We start from the raw sequence: 21,015 nt of genomic DNA on the forward strand, positions 1-21,015 counted from the left end.
TTTTGGATTTCGGTTCTCGGACAATACTCCTCAATCATGGCACATTTAAATTCTTCCCATGGCGTAGCATACGCATCATCAATGCCTTGTGCCTGTGCCATTGTGTTCCACCACGTGAGCGCTGTGACGACCCGGGAATTTCTGACCAAATTTAAACTTAATCTTTATATGTTTCTGATACGATAAGCAAAGTTGGTAATGTTGAGTCGCAAATATTTTGAACTGTTTCATATATTAGATTGACTTTCGACCATCCCAACGATTCACGAACAACTATTTGTAGATAACATATATATTTAAATAGGTATTTATAATTTGAAATATAATTTGGAATATTATATAATTTAATTATTTGAAATTATATCTTAAAATAAATAAAATAAAATGCGATGTAATGGAAACTATATTATAAATATATAGATATATATAAATATGTGTGTAAATATTACTTGTAAATATATAAAGTTATATTAAATCTATTATTTAAAAATATATAATATATTTGTTTAGTAATTAAACTTGCTATTTTAAAACTGTATATATATATATAGAAAGGGAATATACTAAAAATAAATGATTTCGAGCTTAAATAGTAAACGTCTGCAACACTCGGTTGACATTTCGTTAGTGTTCACAAAGAGATAATATATGTATACGAGGGATTAAGTTAAAAGTTGGACTGTAAATGGATTACGAAGATTTTAGTTTTGTTAAAAATATTGTTACCTTTTTAAGTATAAATATTAGTACTCCGTACAGATAAATTGGAATAGAAAATAAACAATTATCAAACCTTTTTTGTCAGGTTTCAAATAGCTAATGAGTGAAATAATTAAATATACTTAAGTTAAAAATTTGGGATTTTTAGGAACACTTTTATACGTTAACTGTTTAGCAATGGACACGATATTGTCATCCGTGAAAAACTGTCGGTAATATATTATCTTCTGATGGCTTTCCATTTCCTTTTAAAATTCTCAACATGTATTACTATTTGTGATTGATAATTATTATTATTAGGTTACTTTATAGTTTGTTATGTTTCCCACTATCTTCATTATTTAATACTAAGATATAGATATATGTGTTATGAATCATTCATAATATTTATATTATCTTCTTTAATCCTCACCAAGATCCTAAACCCACTACTGCTGTACTTGCTCGTTAACTAACCCAACACCCGACATCAAATTAGCTCGACCCTTGATTATGCTTGATAAAACTCAACTAGTCGAACACCATCACCTTTTGAGCATCGCCGGTGATGTCATCTCCGCCACTCAAACCCACAACAAACGATCACCACTTTAACCATCCTCATATGCAAACTCGCAACTGTTACATGATTATGTTCGATGACAGCCCCCAACCACCAACCCAATACCTTCGATCGCCACCACCAACAGTTAACCCATTATGGAGAAACCCACTTCACCACATTGCTTTTATGTTTTCAAATCAAACCACTATTATAATAACCCAAATCACTTCACCACCACTGTTTTCTATTATGTTCAAAACACACCACTGCAACCATCTTCGAACCTCACAAAAACCAGCCACTATTGATGCTAATAACTTTCTGTTTCTATTGTTAATCTGATATTTCGAATAGCTGCACTTGTTTCCAATTAATTCTAGCTCGGTTCAACAACTCAAACAACTATCTTCCACCATCAAAACATGTTGCTAAACGGGTACTGTTCATCATCTTCCTGAAATAACATTAACATGAAACCTACTACTACTACTTGTTTTCTGTTCTAACGAATAATGATGATATTGATTACAATTGTTAATGATAATATGATGGCGAGATAGACGATAGTTAATGATGAAGATGAACAGTGAACGTGGTTATAGAAATAAGATTACGTGCATCTGTAATCTTTCTTTCTTCCTGCTACGACTGCCATCACTCTATCATCATTGTTGTGTTGCTACTCCTTTCTGTTTTTTGATTACCAAATCTATCCATTGAAACCCACCACCAATTGAAACTGCCACTGTTGTACTGTTTTCCTACGTATCAAACCTCTACTGCGTTATTTTTTTTTGTTTCTTTACCGCAATCAGAGACAAGGAATAATGATGATGATAGACGATGATGATAATGAATCGTGAATAGGAGGATGATGATAATTGAAGATGATGATAGACGATGATGATATTGATCGTGATCTTTATATTGATGATGATGAAGATTGATATCGGAGAAGATGAGGTCCATCGTTGATCACTGTTTCTAATTTTTTTTTTTTGTTGTTGTCTGTTACAATAATGGAGTGGTGATGAAGGAAAACATTGGGCCACCAGTTCCTTATGTGAATTAAATTAAACGAGGTGTGGGATTGTATATATATTGGGCTTGGGTTATTGTTGTTGGGCCAAAGGAGATGGAAACCGATAATTACAGGTTATATAATTAAGCGGGTATAATAAAGCAGAAAGTTGAGTATAGCTGGATGGTTTGTGAGGGCGTTGGGTTTCGAGAGGTCGGGGGTTCAAGCCCCGGCCTGGACAACATTTTTTTTAGCCTGTTTAAATGAGGTAGCTATTTAATTATTATTATTACTTTTAATTTTATTATTATTGTTATTATTATTATTAGTATTATTATTAATTTTAGTTAGTGTTATAGTGTTATTATTATTATTATTACCATCATTAATCATTAATACAATTAATATTATTATCATCATGATTAGTACTAAGAATAATCATTATGTATTATTAGTATTATTATGCAAATTATTATTATTATCATTAATATTAGTATATTAGGAGTACCCTTTAACATAAATTTTAGTATTATTAATTGTGGTCGTTAAAATTTCTATTAAAATGATATTTATTGTTAAACTTACCATTACTATTGAAAATTCTATTTTTGCTAAAACTATTATTTTTACTTTATCATGATTAACAAAATTACCATTTTTATTAAAATTACTATTATCCGTATTACTATTATCCTTAAACTAGTATTACTACAATTGATAATTTTACAAAACAAAAGATATATATATATATATATATATATATATATATATATATATATATATATATATATATATATATATATATATATATATATATATATATATATATATTTACTAAATAAAGTATACTAATATTACATAAAATTTCGTTTAACTAGTAACATTAATTAAATATCAAATAAGTATCATAATGTAAAGAAAGTATTAATAAAATTATATATATAAGAATATTAATTTTAATACATAAAATAATAGGTATACACTTGTTTGATTACGATTATTTGTTTTAATAAATATAAGAATAATATAGGTTCATGAATCCAAGGCCAACCCTGCATTGTTCAATTGTTCAGTATTGTCATATGTATTTTTACTACAAAATACATTAGGTGAGTTTATTTACTCCTTTTTTACTCATTACATTTTTTGGCTGAGAATACATGCAAATGCTTTATTAACTGTTTTACAATATTTATATGCCTGAGTTTCATTAATCCCTTTTTAAATGCTTTTGCAATATATATTTTTGGGACTGAGAATGCATGCGCTTTTATAAATGTTTTACGAAATAGACACAAGTAATCGAAACTACATTATATGGTTGAATGATCGAAATTGAATATGCCCCTTTTTATTAAGTCTGGTAATCTAAGAATTAGGGAACAGACACCCTAATTGACACGAACTCTAAAGATAGATCTATCGGGCCCAACAAGTCCCGTCCAAAGTACCGAATGCTTTAGTACTTCAAAATTTATATCATGTCCGAAGGAGGATCCCGGAATGATGGGGATATTCTTATATGCATATTGTGAATGTCGGTTACCAGGTGTTCAATCCATATGAATGATATTTTTGTCTCTATGCATGGGACGTATGTTTATGAGAAATGGAAATATGAAATCTTGTGGTCTATTAAAATTATGAAATGATTATTTCTGTTAAACTAATGAACTCACCAACCTTTTGGTTGACACTTGAAAGCATGTTTATTCTCAGGTACGAAAGAAATCTTTCGCTATGCATTTGCTCATTTTAGAGATATTACTTGGAGTCATTCATGACATATTTCAAAAGACGTTGCATTCGAGTCGTTGAGTTCATCAAGATTATTATTAAGTCATTCATAATTAGATATATTACAAAATGGTATGCATGTCGTCAACTTTCGATGTAATGAAAGATTGTCTTTTCAAAAACGAATGCAATGTTGTAAAATGTATCATATAGAGGTCAAGTACCTCGTGATCTAATCAACTGTTGTGAATCGTTTATAATCGATATGGACTTTGTCCGGATGGATTAGGACGGGTTTACACAGTTGGTATCAGAGCGGTGGTCTTAGCGAACCAGGTCTTGTATTAGTGTGTCTAACTAGTAGTCGTTATGATGCATTAGTGAGTCTGGACTTCGCCCTGGTCTGCATGTCAAAAAAGTTTTGCTTATCATTTTGTGTCGAAAATTATCTGCTTATCATTCTTAGTCTAGACACGTCTTGCTGCATTGATTGCATGAATAGTGTATAGATAATATTCATATCTTAGCGTATCTGTTACTGTAAACCTTACCTGGCGTATCCCGTAAATTCCTCCGTAATCTACGAAACCTTTTGTTCTATATATATGGATATTCTATGTAATTAAGAATACCATCCGTTAGCCAGAAAATCATTTCATATCTAAAAATTCTTTATTCAATCGTACGAAATGGAATTCGTCATTAGTTCAAGTCACTCGGATTCCGAAAGGGAGTCCCACTCCAGCTCCGAAAGCAGCGTCACCAGAATGAATCAATCAATCATCCATCCCTAATTCATCTGATGAGTTCGTAGTTGACTCAATCAATGGAGACGAGAAGAAGGCGATCTTTTTCACCAACCAAATTCACCTCTTGACGAAAAACCTGAAGCACCTATCGGCGAACCAATTTGAAACACCATTTTCACTCTTATTTCCCGAATATCTCGCCACAAACATATCATATCTCATATTCTAAACTTTATTCATTCGCTGTTCCAACCGCCAATCATCCCGGAGTAATTAAAGAAGTCAACGAGCTTCGCGTCTGAGTTGTAGCCTTAAAAAATATGGTGCAAAATGTACCAGCTTCAGCAACATCATCAACATCAACGGTATCACTAACAACAACATCCGCATCCCAAGACTCAATTTCACAATCTGCCCCACGAACATCAACATCATACGCACCATAGATAACAAGGAGTACCAACAGCAATGAACGATGAAGTATTGATCCATAACTTCATTAATATTCTGCGAAGAATATGTGGATCCTAATAGTTTTAGGGATTACTTATTCTAGCTCAAATCGAAAATCAAATGAGTTTAATATTATATTGACTCATTAAATCCATAATTACATCTGAAGAAAATATATATGTATATATACTTTCATAAAGATTGTGATTAAAAATTCTCTTGTACAAACTGTTAATGGTGAAAATATTTTAACGGGTAGGTAATACCCGAGGAATATTTAGATCTCACGTTAATAAGTTACACTGTACATTCTTCAATTCAGATTCAGCAGTCATTAACAACACTGCTCAAATTCACACATATACGTACCCGTTCATCAAAGAACAACTATTTTCATCCAAGTTCAATTTCATATTTGGATTTTGACCTATCAGAATCCAACAAGTGGCATAATGAAGAAAACATTTAACAAAATAAAATTTGTTAGAAACAGACTAATTAACTATGAGAAATTTTGTTAAGATTCCACGCTAACTGTTTCCAGCTAACTGTTCCTAGCTAACTGATTACATTTTATTTATCACAGTTTATTTATCGCAATTTAATTATCGCAATTTATTTATCGTCATTTAATTTCTGTTATTTACTTTACGCATTTAATTTATCGTCATTTAATTTCTGTTATTTATTTTACGCACTTTAAATATCGGGACACGTATACAAGGTTTTAACATATCATATCGAAGCATCTATATATATTATTTGGAATCACCATAGACACTCTATATGCAGTAATGATCGAGTTCTCTATACAGGGTTGAGGTTGATTCTACAATAATATATATACTTTGAGTTGTGATCGAGTCTGAGACATGTACACGGGTCACGATACGTATTATTTAATTCGAATATTATATATTAAACTATATATGAATTATTGAATTGCTAACTGTGGACTATCGACTGAGGACCAATATTGGACAATTAAAATGAATTAAAATATTGATTATAACAGATGAAACTAAACAATTCTTCAAGTCTGTCACTTGATTTCATCTTAAACCTCATTTGTATCTTGACGATTACAATCTACGTTCAAATCTTTCATGATTCTTGAAAACACCTCAATCAAAAAGATGAACCAACCGCACTTCATTTACGGAAGAAAAGATTGATGCGTATGGTTATGCACCTGAAAACTCTCGGAAACTGAGTAAACGTTTAACGCGTAGCTGTGCTAATTCCTTTAGCGTTATTATTACCGAAAATAACATTTCAATCTCTTTCCAAATTAGCCAGTTTTATCACCGCTCCAGCAAGTCAACTTCGACTTCTCGTTCGAAACAACCTTATTATAACCTCGATATATACGTTGCCCTTTCGTCACCGTCACCGGAGTACCTCTTATATTCCACTATATTATCAGCAGATGTATCATCAACTTCGACTTAGTCTCTCTGAAAAATATCTGTATTATTCATAAAACCTCATCATATACTCATCCGCATCTTATAACGAGAATTGCCATACCAGCTATCAAGAATCAGCAATCAGTATTTTGAAATCTCGCAGCATGTCTACATCAACAGTTATATACATATACCATCTATCTCCTAGACTTGCATAATTCGAATGTGAAGTTTCTAAAAACACCCCAAACTGCGAACTAATTCTTCGAATTTTGGAAAAATGCTGATGAAGCAGCAAAAACTGTAAACGACCTTAATAGTCAAAAGTTTGATGATAAAGAATGGAAGGATGGGAACGCTCAATATAAAATTTAGTACTGAAAAACGGCTTGAGCTAACCCTGAAGGAGACTGAGGACAAATACAAGGATTAAACTCTATATTCAAAGAATCCAGGTAATTCTGGATCCAATGAAATCTTCAGCAAATATCTTGTTTTGAAGTCATGTTAAATCTTGTGGAAAATCTTTCTTCATTAACCATCGAATTTAGAAATTCCAAAATATCATCATCAATATCTTCGATATTTCTGAGGATATTTTCATAAATATTCTCGTCCGAAATTATATACCTCTTCGTGCTTCCTGTGTATCATTATATTGGAAACATTTAATAGAAAATTTAGTACCGAAAAACAGATTATGCGAAACTATGAAGAAAGTCGTGGACAAATCACAAAGAATAAGTTTGATTTCAAAGAATCCAAATGATTCAATGTCTGCTAAAGTCTTTAGTGAATATCTTGCTCCTTACTCTAAACCCTTACAGACAATAGTTTCTATCATCCTCTGATCTTAGATGTTCCGAGATATTATCGTATCTTTCATTATAAATATCCTCCATATTTCTGGAGATATTTTAATAACTATTCTTATCTGAAATCATCAATCTCTTCATGCTATCAGTATTACATCATATAGAAACTGTTAGTTTCTATATTCTGTAAACTTTCGAGCTTAAAATATGAATGTTATTGAAGTAATGTTGGGAACTGAAGCATGAGTTAGTATAATATAATGACACTTGATCAACGTGATTATATTATAGTAATTTATGCTGAGTTTCTAATGAAACGTGATGATTCTCAGTACCATCATCATGTGCCATGTTACACGACTCTTACATTTTATCTGATATATAAACATATCAAGAACAAATTTTCTTGATAGTTCTATCTTTCCCGGATATTCTGGTAATTTGACGAATCAAGATCATGCTATTACCATTTCTTTCTTAGAACATTAACTATGTTCATTTTGAAATTCATATCTATGAATTCTAGACCGTTGCTCGCTTTACTAGAGGTCGAGATGACAATAAAAAGACAAAGAGATCCAACATATAAGAGAAAATATAAAGCCCAATAACAACACCGAAATTACAAACCGTGGATATCAGTACGTATGGCAATATAAAGGCACGGGAGGATTATAAATACAATAATCCCTAGAGCATAATAGAAATAAACAAATTCTTCAGGTGGGAGTTGGAAAAGAAGAACGATCATTGCGATAGTTAGAATAAGAACAAGGATCAGAACAGGGTTAAGCATTTCCATAAATCTTTTGAATTTGGGAATTGAGTATAGAAGTGGTGAAAACAAATGGAACGGAAAAGGTAAATTTATAAAGGAAATATCAGACGTAGTAATCGGGGCAGATCACCGTATTTAATTAAAGAGATTTTAATTTCCTTATTCACTCAAATTTCGGGACGAAATTTCTTTAACGGGTAGGTACTGTGACGACCCGGGAATTTCCGACCAAATTTAAACTTAATCTTTATATGTTTCTAATACGATAAGCAAAGTTGGTAATGTTGAGTCGTAAATATTTTGAACTGTTTCATATATTAGATTGACTTTCGACCATCCCAACGATTCACGAACAACTATTTGTAGATAACATATATATTTAAATAGGTATTTATAATTTGAAATATAATTTAGAATATTATATAATTTAATTATTTGAAATTATATCGTAAAATAAATAAAATAAAATGCGATGTAATGGAAACTATATTATAAATATATAGATATATATAAATATGTGTGTAAATATTACTTGTAAATATATAAAGTTATATTAAATCTATTATTTAAAAATATATAATATATTTGTTTAGTAATTAAACTTGCTATTTTAAAACTGTATATATATATATATATATATATATATATATATATATATATATATATAGAAAGGGAATATATTAAAAATAAATGATTTCGAGCTTATATAGTAAATGTCTGCAACACTCGGTTGACATTTCGTTAGTGTTCACAAATAGATAATATATGTATACGAGGGATTAAGTTAAAATTTGGACTGTAAATGGATTACGAAGATTTTAGTTTTGTTAAAAATATTGTTACCTTTTTAAGTATAAATATTAGTACTCCGTACAGATAAATTGGAACAGAAAATAAACAATTATCAAACCTTTTTATCAGGTTTCAAACAGCTAATGAGTGAAATAATTAAATATACTTAAGTTAAAAATTTGGGATTTTTAGGAACACTTTTATACGTTAACTGTTTAGCAATGGACACGATATTGTCATCCGTGAAAAACTGTAGGTAATATATTATCTTCCGATGGTTTTCCATTTCCTTTTAAAATTCTCAACATGTATTACTATTTTTGATTGATAATTATTATTATTAGGTTACTTTATAGTTTGTTATGTTTCCCACTATCTTCATTATTTAAAACTAAGATATAGATATATGTGTTATGAATCATTCACAATATTTATATTATCTTCTTTAATCCTCACCAAGATCCTAAACCCACTACTGATGTACTTGCTCGTTAACTAACCCAACACCCGACATCAAATTAGCTCGACCCTTGATTATGCTTGATAAAACTCAACTAGTCGAACACCATCACCTTTTGAGCATCGCCGGTGATGTCATCTCCGCCACTCAAACCCACAACAAACGATCACCACTTTAACCATCCTCATATGCAAACTCGCAACTGTTACATGATTATGTTCGATGACAGCCCCCAACCACCAACCCAATACCTTCGATCGCCACCACCACCAGTTAACCCATTATGGAGAAACCCACTTCACCACATTGCTTTTATGTTTTCAAATCAAACCACTATTATAATAACCCAAATCACTTCACCACCACTGTTTTCTATTATGTTCAAAACACACCACTGCAACCATCTTCGAACCTCACAAAAACCGGCCACTATTGATGCTAATAACTTTCTGTTTCTATTGTTAATCTGATATTTCGAATAGCTGCACTTGTTTCCAATTAATTCTAGCTCGGTTCCACAACTCAAACAACTATCTTCCACCATCAAAACATGTTGCTAAACGGGTACTGTTCATCATATTCCTGAAATAACATTAACATGAAACCTACTACTACTACTTGTTTTCTGTTCTAAAGAATAATGATGATATTGATTACAATTGATAATGATAATATGATGGCGAGATAGACGATAGTTAATGATGAAGATGAACAGTGAACGTGGTTATAGAAATAAGATTTCGTGCATCTGTAATCTTTCTTTCTTCCTGCTACGACTGCCATCACTCTATCATCATTGTTGTGTTGCTACTCCTTTCTGTTTTTTGATTACCAAATCTATCCATTGAAACCCACCACCAATTGAAACTGTCACTGTTGTACTGTTTTCCTACGTACTCAAACCTCTACTGCGTTATTTTTTTTTGTTTCTTTACCGCAATCAGAGACAAGGAATAATGATGATGATAGACGATGATGATAATGAATCGTGAATAGGAGGATGATGATAATTGAAGATGATGATAGACGATGATGATATTGATCGTGATCTTTATATTGATGATGATGAAGATTGATATCGGAGAAGATGAGGTCCATCGTTGATCACTATTTCTAATTTTTTTTTTGTTGTTGTCTGTTACAATAACGGAGTGGTGATGAAGGAAAACGTTGGGCCACCAGTTCCTTATGTGAATTAAATTAAACGAGGTGTGGGCTTGTATATATATTGGGCTTGGGTTATTGTTGTTGGGCCAAAGGAGATGGAAACCGATAATTACAGGTTATATAATTAAGCGGGTATAATAAAGCAGAAAGTTGAGTACAGCTGGATGGTTTGTGAGGGCGTTGGGTTTCGAGAGGTCGGGGGTTCAAGCCCCGGCCTGGACAACATTTTGTTTAGCCTGTTTAAATGAGGTAGCTATTTAATTATTATTATTACTTTTAATTTTATTATTATTGTTATTATTATTATTATTATTTTTATTATTATTAATTTTAGTTAGTGTTATAGTGTTATTATTATTATTATTATTACCATCATTAATCATTAATACAATTAATATTATTATCATCATGATTAGTACTAAGAATAATCATTATGTATTATTAGTATTATTATGAAAATTATTATTATTATCATTAATATTAGTATATTAGGAGTACCCTTTAACATAAATTTTAGTATTATTAATTGTGGTCGTTAAAATTTCTATTAAAACGATATTTATTGTTAAACTTACCATTACTATTGAAAATGCTATTTTTGCTAAAACTATTATTTTTACTTTATCATGATTAACAAAATTACCATTTTTATTAAAATTACTATTATCCGTATTACTATTATCCTTAAACTAGTATTACTACAATTGATAATTTTCCAAAACAAAACAAATATATATATATATATATATATATATATATATATATATATATATATATATATATATATATATATATATATATATATATATATATATATATATATATTACTAAATAAAGTATACTAATATTACATAAAATTTCGTTTAACTAGTAACATTAATTAAATATCAAATAAGTATCATAATGTAAAGAAAGTATTAATAAAATTATATATATAAGAATATTAATTTTAATACATAAAATAATAGGTATACACTTGTTTGATTACGATTATTTGTTTTAATAAATATAAGAATAATATAGGTTCGTGAATCCAAGGCCAACCCTGCATTGTTCAATTGTTCAGTATTGTCATATATATTTTTACTACAAAATACATTAGGTGAGTTCATTTACTCCTTTTTTACTCATTACATTTTTGGGTTGAGAATACATGCAAATGCTTTATTAAGTGTTTTACAATATTTATATGCGTGAGTTTCATTAATCCCTTTTTAAATGCTTTTGCAATATATATTTTTGGGACTGAGAATGCATGCGCTTTTATAAATGTTTTACGGAATAGACACAAGTAATCGAAACTACATTATATGGTTGAATGATCGAAATCGAATATGCCCCTTTTTATTAAGTCTGGTAATCTAAGAATTAGGGAACAGACACCCTAATTGACGCGAACTCTAAAGATAGATCTATCGGGCCCAACAAGCCCCATCCAAAGTACCGGATGCTTTAGTACTTCAAAATTTATATCATGTCCGAAGGAGGATGCCAGAATGATGGGGATATTCTTATATGCATATTGTGAATGTCGGTTACCAGGTGTTCAATCCATATGAATGATATTTTTCTCTCTATGCATGGGATTTATGTTTATGAGAAATGGAAATATGAAATATTGTGGTCTATTAAAATTATGAAATGATTATTTCTATTAAACTAATGAACTCACCAACCTTTTGGTTGACACTTGAAAGCATGTTTATTCTCAGGTACGAAAGAAATCTTCCGCTGTGCATTTGCTCATTTTAGAGATATTGCTTGGTGTCATTCATGACATATTTCAAAAGACGTTGCGTTCGAGTCGTTGAGTTCATCAAGATTATTATTAAGTCATTCATAATTAGATATATTACAAAATTGTATGCATGTCGTCAACTTTCGATGTAATGAAAGATTGTCTTTTCAAAAACGAATGCAATGTTTGTAAAATGTATCATATAGAGATCAAGTACCTCGTGATGTAATCAACTGTTGTGAATCGTTTATAATCGATATGGACTTCGTCCGAATGGATTAGGACGGGTCTCCACAAGCGCGCCGTCAGATAGCGTGCAAGAAGCAAATTTGGTTTTGTTATCCTTCGAACAGTTGCTAACTCGAAATACTGATTCAAGTTTCTCGAACCATCTGGTGAGACCAACCGGTCCCTCAGTGCCGCTGAAGTTATGTGGTTTACAACTCTGGAATTCCTTGTAAGTACACCCATTTCGAACGGGTCGAATAACCGGTGGTGGTGGCGGTGGAGCTTGGGGTTGCATTTCCGCAATGGTTGCGGCTACACGTTCTTGGATCATCTCTTCAATTTGAGCAGCAGTAGGTGTGGATCGACCGTTAGCCATGGTGTTCTATACAAACATTTTGACTCAAGTCAAAATCCAGCATTCAATATATAATAATATAGTATATAACAACCAACATGTAAACAGCACAACACATGTTAATTAAGTAACGTAAGTTGATACAAGTACCGCAAAACACCATACAGTAACGTAAATAGAACACTTGTGCAAAAAGTAACATCACAAAGTTTCCACTCATTAATAATAAGTTTCATACATCTGAATAAGTTCGTACAATACATAAGTGAAACATAAAACTACAACTAGATTACATAATGAAATCTAAATATAAAAGCCCTACAGTGAAGGTGGGTGAAGGATGTCCATAACCTGAGACATCTGCTCCTCAAGCTCAGCTACCCGAGCTCAGAGGATCTCCACCTCCCTTGTCAATTCCTCAACCGTGGGAGATGGTGGGTCAGGCGGTGCCGGCGGTGCAGGTGGTGCCGGTGGTGCATGTGGTGCCGGTGGTGTGGGTGGTGCAGACCTCACGAAACGAGGTGCAGACGTTTCGGCTCCAGAAATAGTCAGTACGTAACAGAGAACCTTACGTGTCTGTTGGTCGGCAGGGTACGGCATAAGCCGCTTACGAGCAGTAACCCTACGACGTCGACCAAATGCGTCAGTGAAGGTTCGTCCTCCGTTGATCCCCGGAATGATGGTACCGTCGAAGCGATACCGCTTCTTCGGCGGGGTGGAGGGTGGCTGAATAGGTATATCAGCAGGGTCCTCATCATCACTGGAGTCGTCTGAGGAAGAGTCATCTGATGAAGAATCGGCGGATGGTGAGTCATCCGAATCATGTGGTGGTGGCACTGGTGGCTGAACTGGCAGTCCGAAGGCGGCCAACATCTCTCTGTGTCTGCCTGACGGAATCGGCACTAAACGTCCATTAGTAGCACGTCGGCACGGCATGCGCATATGGTTACGGAATGGCCCTTCCCCGAACTCCGCGGGAATCATAACACCACCGATGCGGGGCTGTGGCTCCGAGGGTCCGGGAGCAGACATAGCTGGAATCTCCATAGGGTCCACGTGTCCACCAATAGTAGCCACTGGTGCAGGCGCCTGGCTGCTAGTCCCAGAAGATGAAGTGCCGGGGTCACTCGTGGGTAGCGGGATCGGTGTGTCGGCAGCAGTAGCAGGTGGGGTGGCTGAAGAGTCTAAACTGCCCAAAACGATAGCAGGTGGAACATCCGACATCTGAACAAGGAAAAATAAATTTTCCATGTCAGTAAGTCATAAAGCAAGCACGTATTAGGCCAACAGTTTAAATCATGTATAACAATAAGTAGTATGGCAATAATAACGAATCGTACAGAAGTAGCATGCAATCGAAAGCAAGTAATATCATGCAGTAGTGAAATCATGTAATAGCATACGGCATATAGCAGTAAAAGTAAGCAGCAGCATGCAGTGAGTTCAGCGGAAACAAGTAAACTAGCAAGTTGTAGATTAGTCCTATTAGTGAATCCTAATCGGGTCGTTCTTAGACTCACTAATGCATCCTAATTCCCTACAACCAATGCTCTGATACCAAATGTGATGCCCCGTACAACACCATCGTGTACGAATCATCAACAACAGGATCATTACAAGGTTAAGTACTACATGCTGTAATAAAAGAAGTTACATTCACGATAAAAAGATGACGTCATAACCGACGTCAATTGTTTTACACCAACAGTATGCTTCTATGAATAGAAAGCATGAATAAATGTATGTGACCCTTAGGTCGTTACAAAACATAGTTCAAATGTATTAAAGTTTGAATGCAGCTAAACAGTTCATGCGGTGATAACACTAGAGCAGCGGGTGTCTACGGCAAGACTAGCACGACAGCGGAAGCAAATAACCTTAAGCACCTGAGAAAAACATGCTTAAAAATGTCAACACAAAGGTTGGTGAGCTATAGTTTAAGTATAACAGTATTTAAGGTAGGCCACGAGACTTCAGTGCTACAAAGAGCGTTTTAAAATAGTATGATAAAGTATATGTTAACTGTGGGCACTTGGTAACTAACTTAACGTTTATACCCCCTGAAAGTACACTTGGAAAGTGCGTATGTTTACGAAGTATTAAACACTCATTAAATACTAGCGCTACTAGCCCGAGTGGGGATGTCAAACCCTATGGATCCATATCTAAGATTCGCGTTCACGGTTCAAAAACCGGTGACTAAACGTTACCGAGCTAAAGGGAATGTTTCTGCCGTTGTATAACCCACACATATATAAGTTTAAGTACTCGTTCCTAGTATGTAAAACATAAAATCAGCATGTATTCTTAGTTCCCAAAATAAGTTAAAGTAAAACGGGAATGCTATAATTCACAATGACAAAGTAGCGGTAAAGTATGACTCGGAAAGTAAGCAAGTAATGAAGGTTGTCCAAATGGGTCCTCAACCGAAGTCAAATAGTTCTAAGTCAGTAAATCGTCCGAATAGGTTTAAAAGTATGTAAATAAGGTCTTAAGGGTCATCATCATTCATCATCAAACAAAAGGCGTAAAGTAAGTTTCGTTTATGAAAGTAGTTTAAAACAAAGGCTGAATTCGGTCAGTCACCACGGCCTCTACCCTTACTGAATTAAGGTGAGACCAGTGGCCATGGCTCCGTATATGAGTCCTTTAAGTGTGGTAAAATTTATAGAAGCAAAATCGTCTTTGTTTGACCGTGGAGATGGTCTAAGTGCGAGTAGGTCAGAAATTTCTGCACAACGTTAAAGGACATAGTGACGATCGGAGGGCCATAAATCCTAAACCGTAACTCGGATTAAGACGAGTCCTATATGAAAAGTTATCTACTCGAAAAGATCTATCTGAAAAATAAGGTTACAGTATCCCAGGTGTACTGGTTTGTTACAGAAACTAGAAAACAGTAGGCAGAAGACAGAAAACAGAAAAATAGTGGGTTCCGGTGGTCTTGGTGCTCGATGCTTATCACGGTTCTCATCCTTGATTCATATAGCTTCAAGTGTACAACTCGTTGATGTGTTTGCATCATTTTCACCAAGGTTTAACCATCATAACCCAAGTGCAAGTCTAAGACATGAAGCACAACTCACTTAAGAGTTGTATGAAGTTTGATGAACCAAAGTTACATCAAAGTCTTAGATCTAACACATACATGAACTTTAAAACTAATAATAAGTTACAAACTTGAAAGTAAACTCATGAAATCAAGATCTTAAGTTGTAGAACATAGTTCTTAGTTTGATCTTGAATATCCAAGACTCAAAAGTCTAGATCTAACATAAGTGTACCAAGTTATAATTAAAAAGTTTCATTTACATGTTCTTGAACTAGTAAAGTTAACTTTAAGTTCAAGATTAATGAGATCAAGGTTAACTAGTAACACTTGACCAATAATAACCAACAAACATGAATTTAAAGTGCATAATATGAAGAAATAAACTAAGTAAACAAGTAATTAGTTCATGGTTTGTTCATACTTTAAAGATTCAAACCAAAGTTTGATTTTTAAGAAAGTAAACTTTAAATTTTACTAACATGACTTACAAGTATGATTTGCAACACATGAACTCTAAATCTTTTTAAAACAATAATTGTAGAAAATAACTAATAAGTTAGTTCTTGTTATGAACAAGATAAATGAAGAACAAACTAGTAAGTTTGATTCTTGAAATTAGTAAAGAATAACTACAACAACAAGTAAGTACTTGAACATTAAACAAGAACATGTAACAAAACAACAATGAAAAATAAATGATGATGATGTTTAAGGGTTGTTAAGGTTCGGTTTTTGTAAGAAAAGAAGAAGAGAAAAGAAGTTCCATTTACTTACAAGAAAGAAAGAAACCTTGAGAGAAAAATGAGAGAAGTTACAAGTAATTTTTGTGTGTATGTGAGAAATGAAGACTAGTGAAGAGTAATAAGGAAAAATTGAAAAAAAGAACTCCCTTGGCCTACACAAAGGCCGACGGCCAGCTGCAATGGGGAGGGAGGAAGGAGTTGTTCCTTGGTCACTTGTATGTAAAGCTTGAAAAAGTTGGTTAATGGATGGCCATGCATGGGGATTGTATGTTAACTAGATTCCTTAAGTCTTTAACTAACTAGTTAAGTTCAAATGGATTACTTACATGTATGTATGGGCTAACTAGTCCACTTAAGGGTGTAGGGTGGGCTTTATAAGCCCATTTTCAATTAAAAGCCCAAGTTGTATGTAAATAACAAATGAATCCAATTAAAGCCCAAGTAATTAACTAATAACCATAGTTAATTAAAATGATTAATAAATTAATCATGAATGTAAATAATATTCAAAAATATTATTCGTAAAAGTTTCGGGTGTCACAAAGATGTTTCGGGCAATTAAAGTCAAGTACGGTTAATCATGGCATCAAGTAAATGTAATAACATACATTCCTTTAATCACAAGTATTAATAATAACAATTATTAATAAATAAACGTTGGAAAGACCAGGGTCGTTACACTTGTGATCCAAATAAGTCGTTCACTGGACACCATACAAGTAGTGGCGCCAAATTTTCAACGCATGCACCACCGCCGCCAATTCAAGATCATGAGTCTGATATCTCTTTTCGTGTTCCTTTAATTTTCGAGAGGCGTAAGCGATGAATTTACCTCTTTGCATTAGAACACACCCGAGCCCATTTAACGAGGCATCACAATAAACCGTCTTATCTTCTACACCTTTCGGTAACACAAACACCGGAGCTTGACACAATTTCTCTTTCAATAATTGGAAAGCGATCTCTTGCTCATTTTCCCAATTAAATCTCGCGTTCTTCCTTGTCAACTTTGTTAATGGAGAAGCGATTTTAGAGAAATCTTGAATAAACCGACGATAATAACCCGCCAATCCGAGAAAACTTCGAATTTCCGTAGGTGTAGTCGGTTGTCCCCAACTCTTTACCGTCTCTATCTTCCATGGATCTACTTGAATGCCTTCTTTATTCACAATATGGTCAAGGAATTGCACTTTCCTTAGCCAAAATTCACACTTGGAGAATTTAGCATACAACTTCTCCTTTCGTAATGTCTTCAACACCTCGTGCAAATGGCGTTCATGTTCCTTCATACTCTTAGAATAGAAAAGTATATCGTCAATGAACACAATTACCGACTTGTCCAACATAGGTTGGCACACTCGGTTCATAAGATCCATGAATGCCGCCGGTGCATTCGTAAGACCAAAAGGCATTACTACGAATTCAAAATGCCCATAACGAGTTCGAAAAGCATTTTTCTCAATATCTTCCTCACGGACCCGCATTTGGTGATAGCCGGACCGTAAGTCAATCTTATAAAAATACGTCGCACCTTGGTCAAACAAATCATCAATCCGAGGCAATGGATATCGATTCTTGATTGTCACTTTGTTCAACTCCCGGTAATCAATGCACATCCGCATACTGCCATCCTTCTTCTTCACGAATAAAACCGGAGCGCCTCATTGCGAAACACTCGGTAGGATAAAAACCTTCTCAAGCAACTCTTGGGTTTGATTCAACAACTCTTGCATTTCCGTCGGCGCTAAATGATAAGGAGTTTTAGCAATGGGAGTAGCCCCCAGAACCAACTCAATGCGAAATTCAACTTGTCTTTTCGTCAGAACACCCGATAACTCATCCGGAAAAACGTCTTCGAATTCATTAACCACCGGAATTTCATGAATGGATGCTAGCTCTTCACTAGTATCAACTACATGGGCAAGAAAAACCATGCCGCCATTATTAAGGAAACGACGCGCCCGTGCATAAGTGCATAATGGTACAAGTCTCCTTCGCTTATCGCCATAAATAATTAACTCTCCCCCACTTGGGGCCTTTACACGAATAAACTTTTCGTGGCATGCAATAGCGGCTCTATAACGCTCGATCCAATCCATACCCACAACAACATCAAACTCACCCAAAGTCATCGAGATAAGATCAATTTTAAACGTTTCGGTACCAAACACAACATTACAATCTTTACAAACATCAACTCCTAGGACCGTCTTACCATCCGCTATTTCAACTTCTACCGGATGACTTAACTTAGCTAGCGGTTTATCAAGCTTAGACACAAATCGTGGTGACACAAATGACAAATTAGCACCGCTATCAAATAGTATCCTTGCCGGATTAGAGTTAACCATGAAAGTACCTGAGATAACTTCATTGGATTGTTTGGCTTCATCGTTGGTCATCAAGTAGTTGCAACCCCTAGCCGTACCTGCCACTTTCTCTAACTTCTTCACTTAATCACCATACAAATTGGGGCACTCCGTACTTCGATGCCCCTCCTTTTGACAATTGTAACAAGTAAGTTTGTTCAGTGCCTTTGTACAATCACGGGCCATGTGCCCCTTTTGACCACAATTAAAACACGTGGGTCCATAACTCAAGGTACCACCTTTCTTCACGCTATTAACACTTTCGAAACCCTTCTTGTTCTTTTTGTTTGAAAAGTTCGAATGGCTTGAACCTTCAAATTTTCTCTTAGAGAAAGAGAAATCACTTCTTTTCTGGATCTCTGGTTTGAAACCCCGAGCCAACTCAAACAACTCTTCAAAAGACTTAGCCATTCCTCGACTAATCTTACCCTTCAACTCATCACTTAAGGTACGATAGAAATCTTGCATCAACATTTGATCATCACCAACATACTCCGGAAAAAATGAGTCTTTGACAAGAAATTAGACTTGAGAGTAACCAAGTCCATCGAACCTTGTCGCAAATTGCGCAACTCGTCCTGGATTCTATTAAGGTCGGCTTGAGTTAGATATTCCTTAAAGAATTCCTTTTTAAACTCTTCCCATGACAAGCTCATACATTGCTCTTCACCATACAATTGAATCTTATCATCCCACCACATCTTAGCCTCTTCACGTAACATACTAGAACCATATCTCGTTTTCTTCTCAGGAGGACATTCACTAGTATGGAAAGCCTCCTCAATGTCGGAGATCCAACATGTACTTTTCAACGGATCCCTCACCCCATTAAACATAGGAGGTTGAGCGTCCTTGAAGTTCTTATAATGGAAGTCTCGCCTCCCATGTCCACCATTACCATTACCCCCTTCACCATGAGGATTAATGTCTCTAGCTTCGAATGCCTCTTCAATCGCGACATTCATTCGTTCGTGGATTAAATCGGTTATTTGCTCATCAATCGAGTCTTGGAAGACCTTTCTGACATCGTCGAGAAATTTTGCCTTTTGACTTTTAAAGATGGCCTCAACCTTAGCCGTGAAGTTCGAATCTTCCCTCGTACCCCCGTTATCGGTATCGTGCCCGTTTCTCATCTTCATTCTATAAAACGAAATAGGTTAAACAACGCAACAAATGAGAACGACATACGTACACCACACCGCCCCATCTTGCTCAATACTCATCGTACATTGCTTGTTTAACACGATTTGCACCCTTAACAATGGTAGCTAGTCATTGTTACGTGAGCACGTCGCATTAACTCGCTAGTACAACGTCTATCTCGCTCGATGATCGCAAACACAAAACAAAACAATCAATACAAGGTTAGTTCACCTAAGCCTAGGCACTAACCCACCCGGTCCGACCCGTCTCCTACAAGTCCCGCATAAAACGCATACACCATAAAGTCTAAGTCTAGGCACCTATCTCAAGTCGCCTAAATCCCTTAGACCATGCTCTGATACCACTTGAAACGACCCAACCCGTCTTTAACCCGAATTTTTTTTATATATAGTAAGCCATTATCACGCCACTTAAATGGTTACATGACGTCGACCGTTTCATACCAAACATTTAAACATTCAACAAGTTTAAAGTTTACATAGTAGGCACGAAGGCCCTAAATCAAATGTGTTACAAGTTCGACCCTTAAATGATAGTTTTAAACCAAACGACACGTGAGTATGGTTTGGGGCTAAACTACCCAAAACAATAGGCCGTCTTCCAAAAAGCTTCGCCTAAGCAACCAACATGGGAATATCTAGTTCCCGGCAACCCCTTTCCCTTTCTCCGCACTTGTACCTAAAAAGTAAACAACGAGAGGGGTAAGCAAAGCTTAGTGAGT

This window comes from Rutidosis leptorrhynchoides, chromosome 6 (genome assembly GCF_046630445.1).
Source record: "Rutidosis leptorrhynchoides isolate AG116_Rl617_1_P2 chromosome 6, CSIRO_AGI_Rlap_v1, whole genome shotgun sequence".
Lineage (NCBI taxonomy): Eukaryota > Viridiplantae > Streptophyta > Magnoliopsida > Asterales > Asteraceae > Rutidosis > Rutidosis leptorrhynchoides.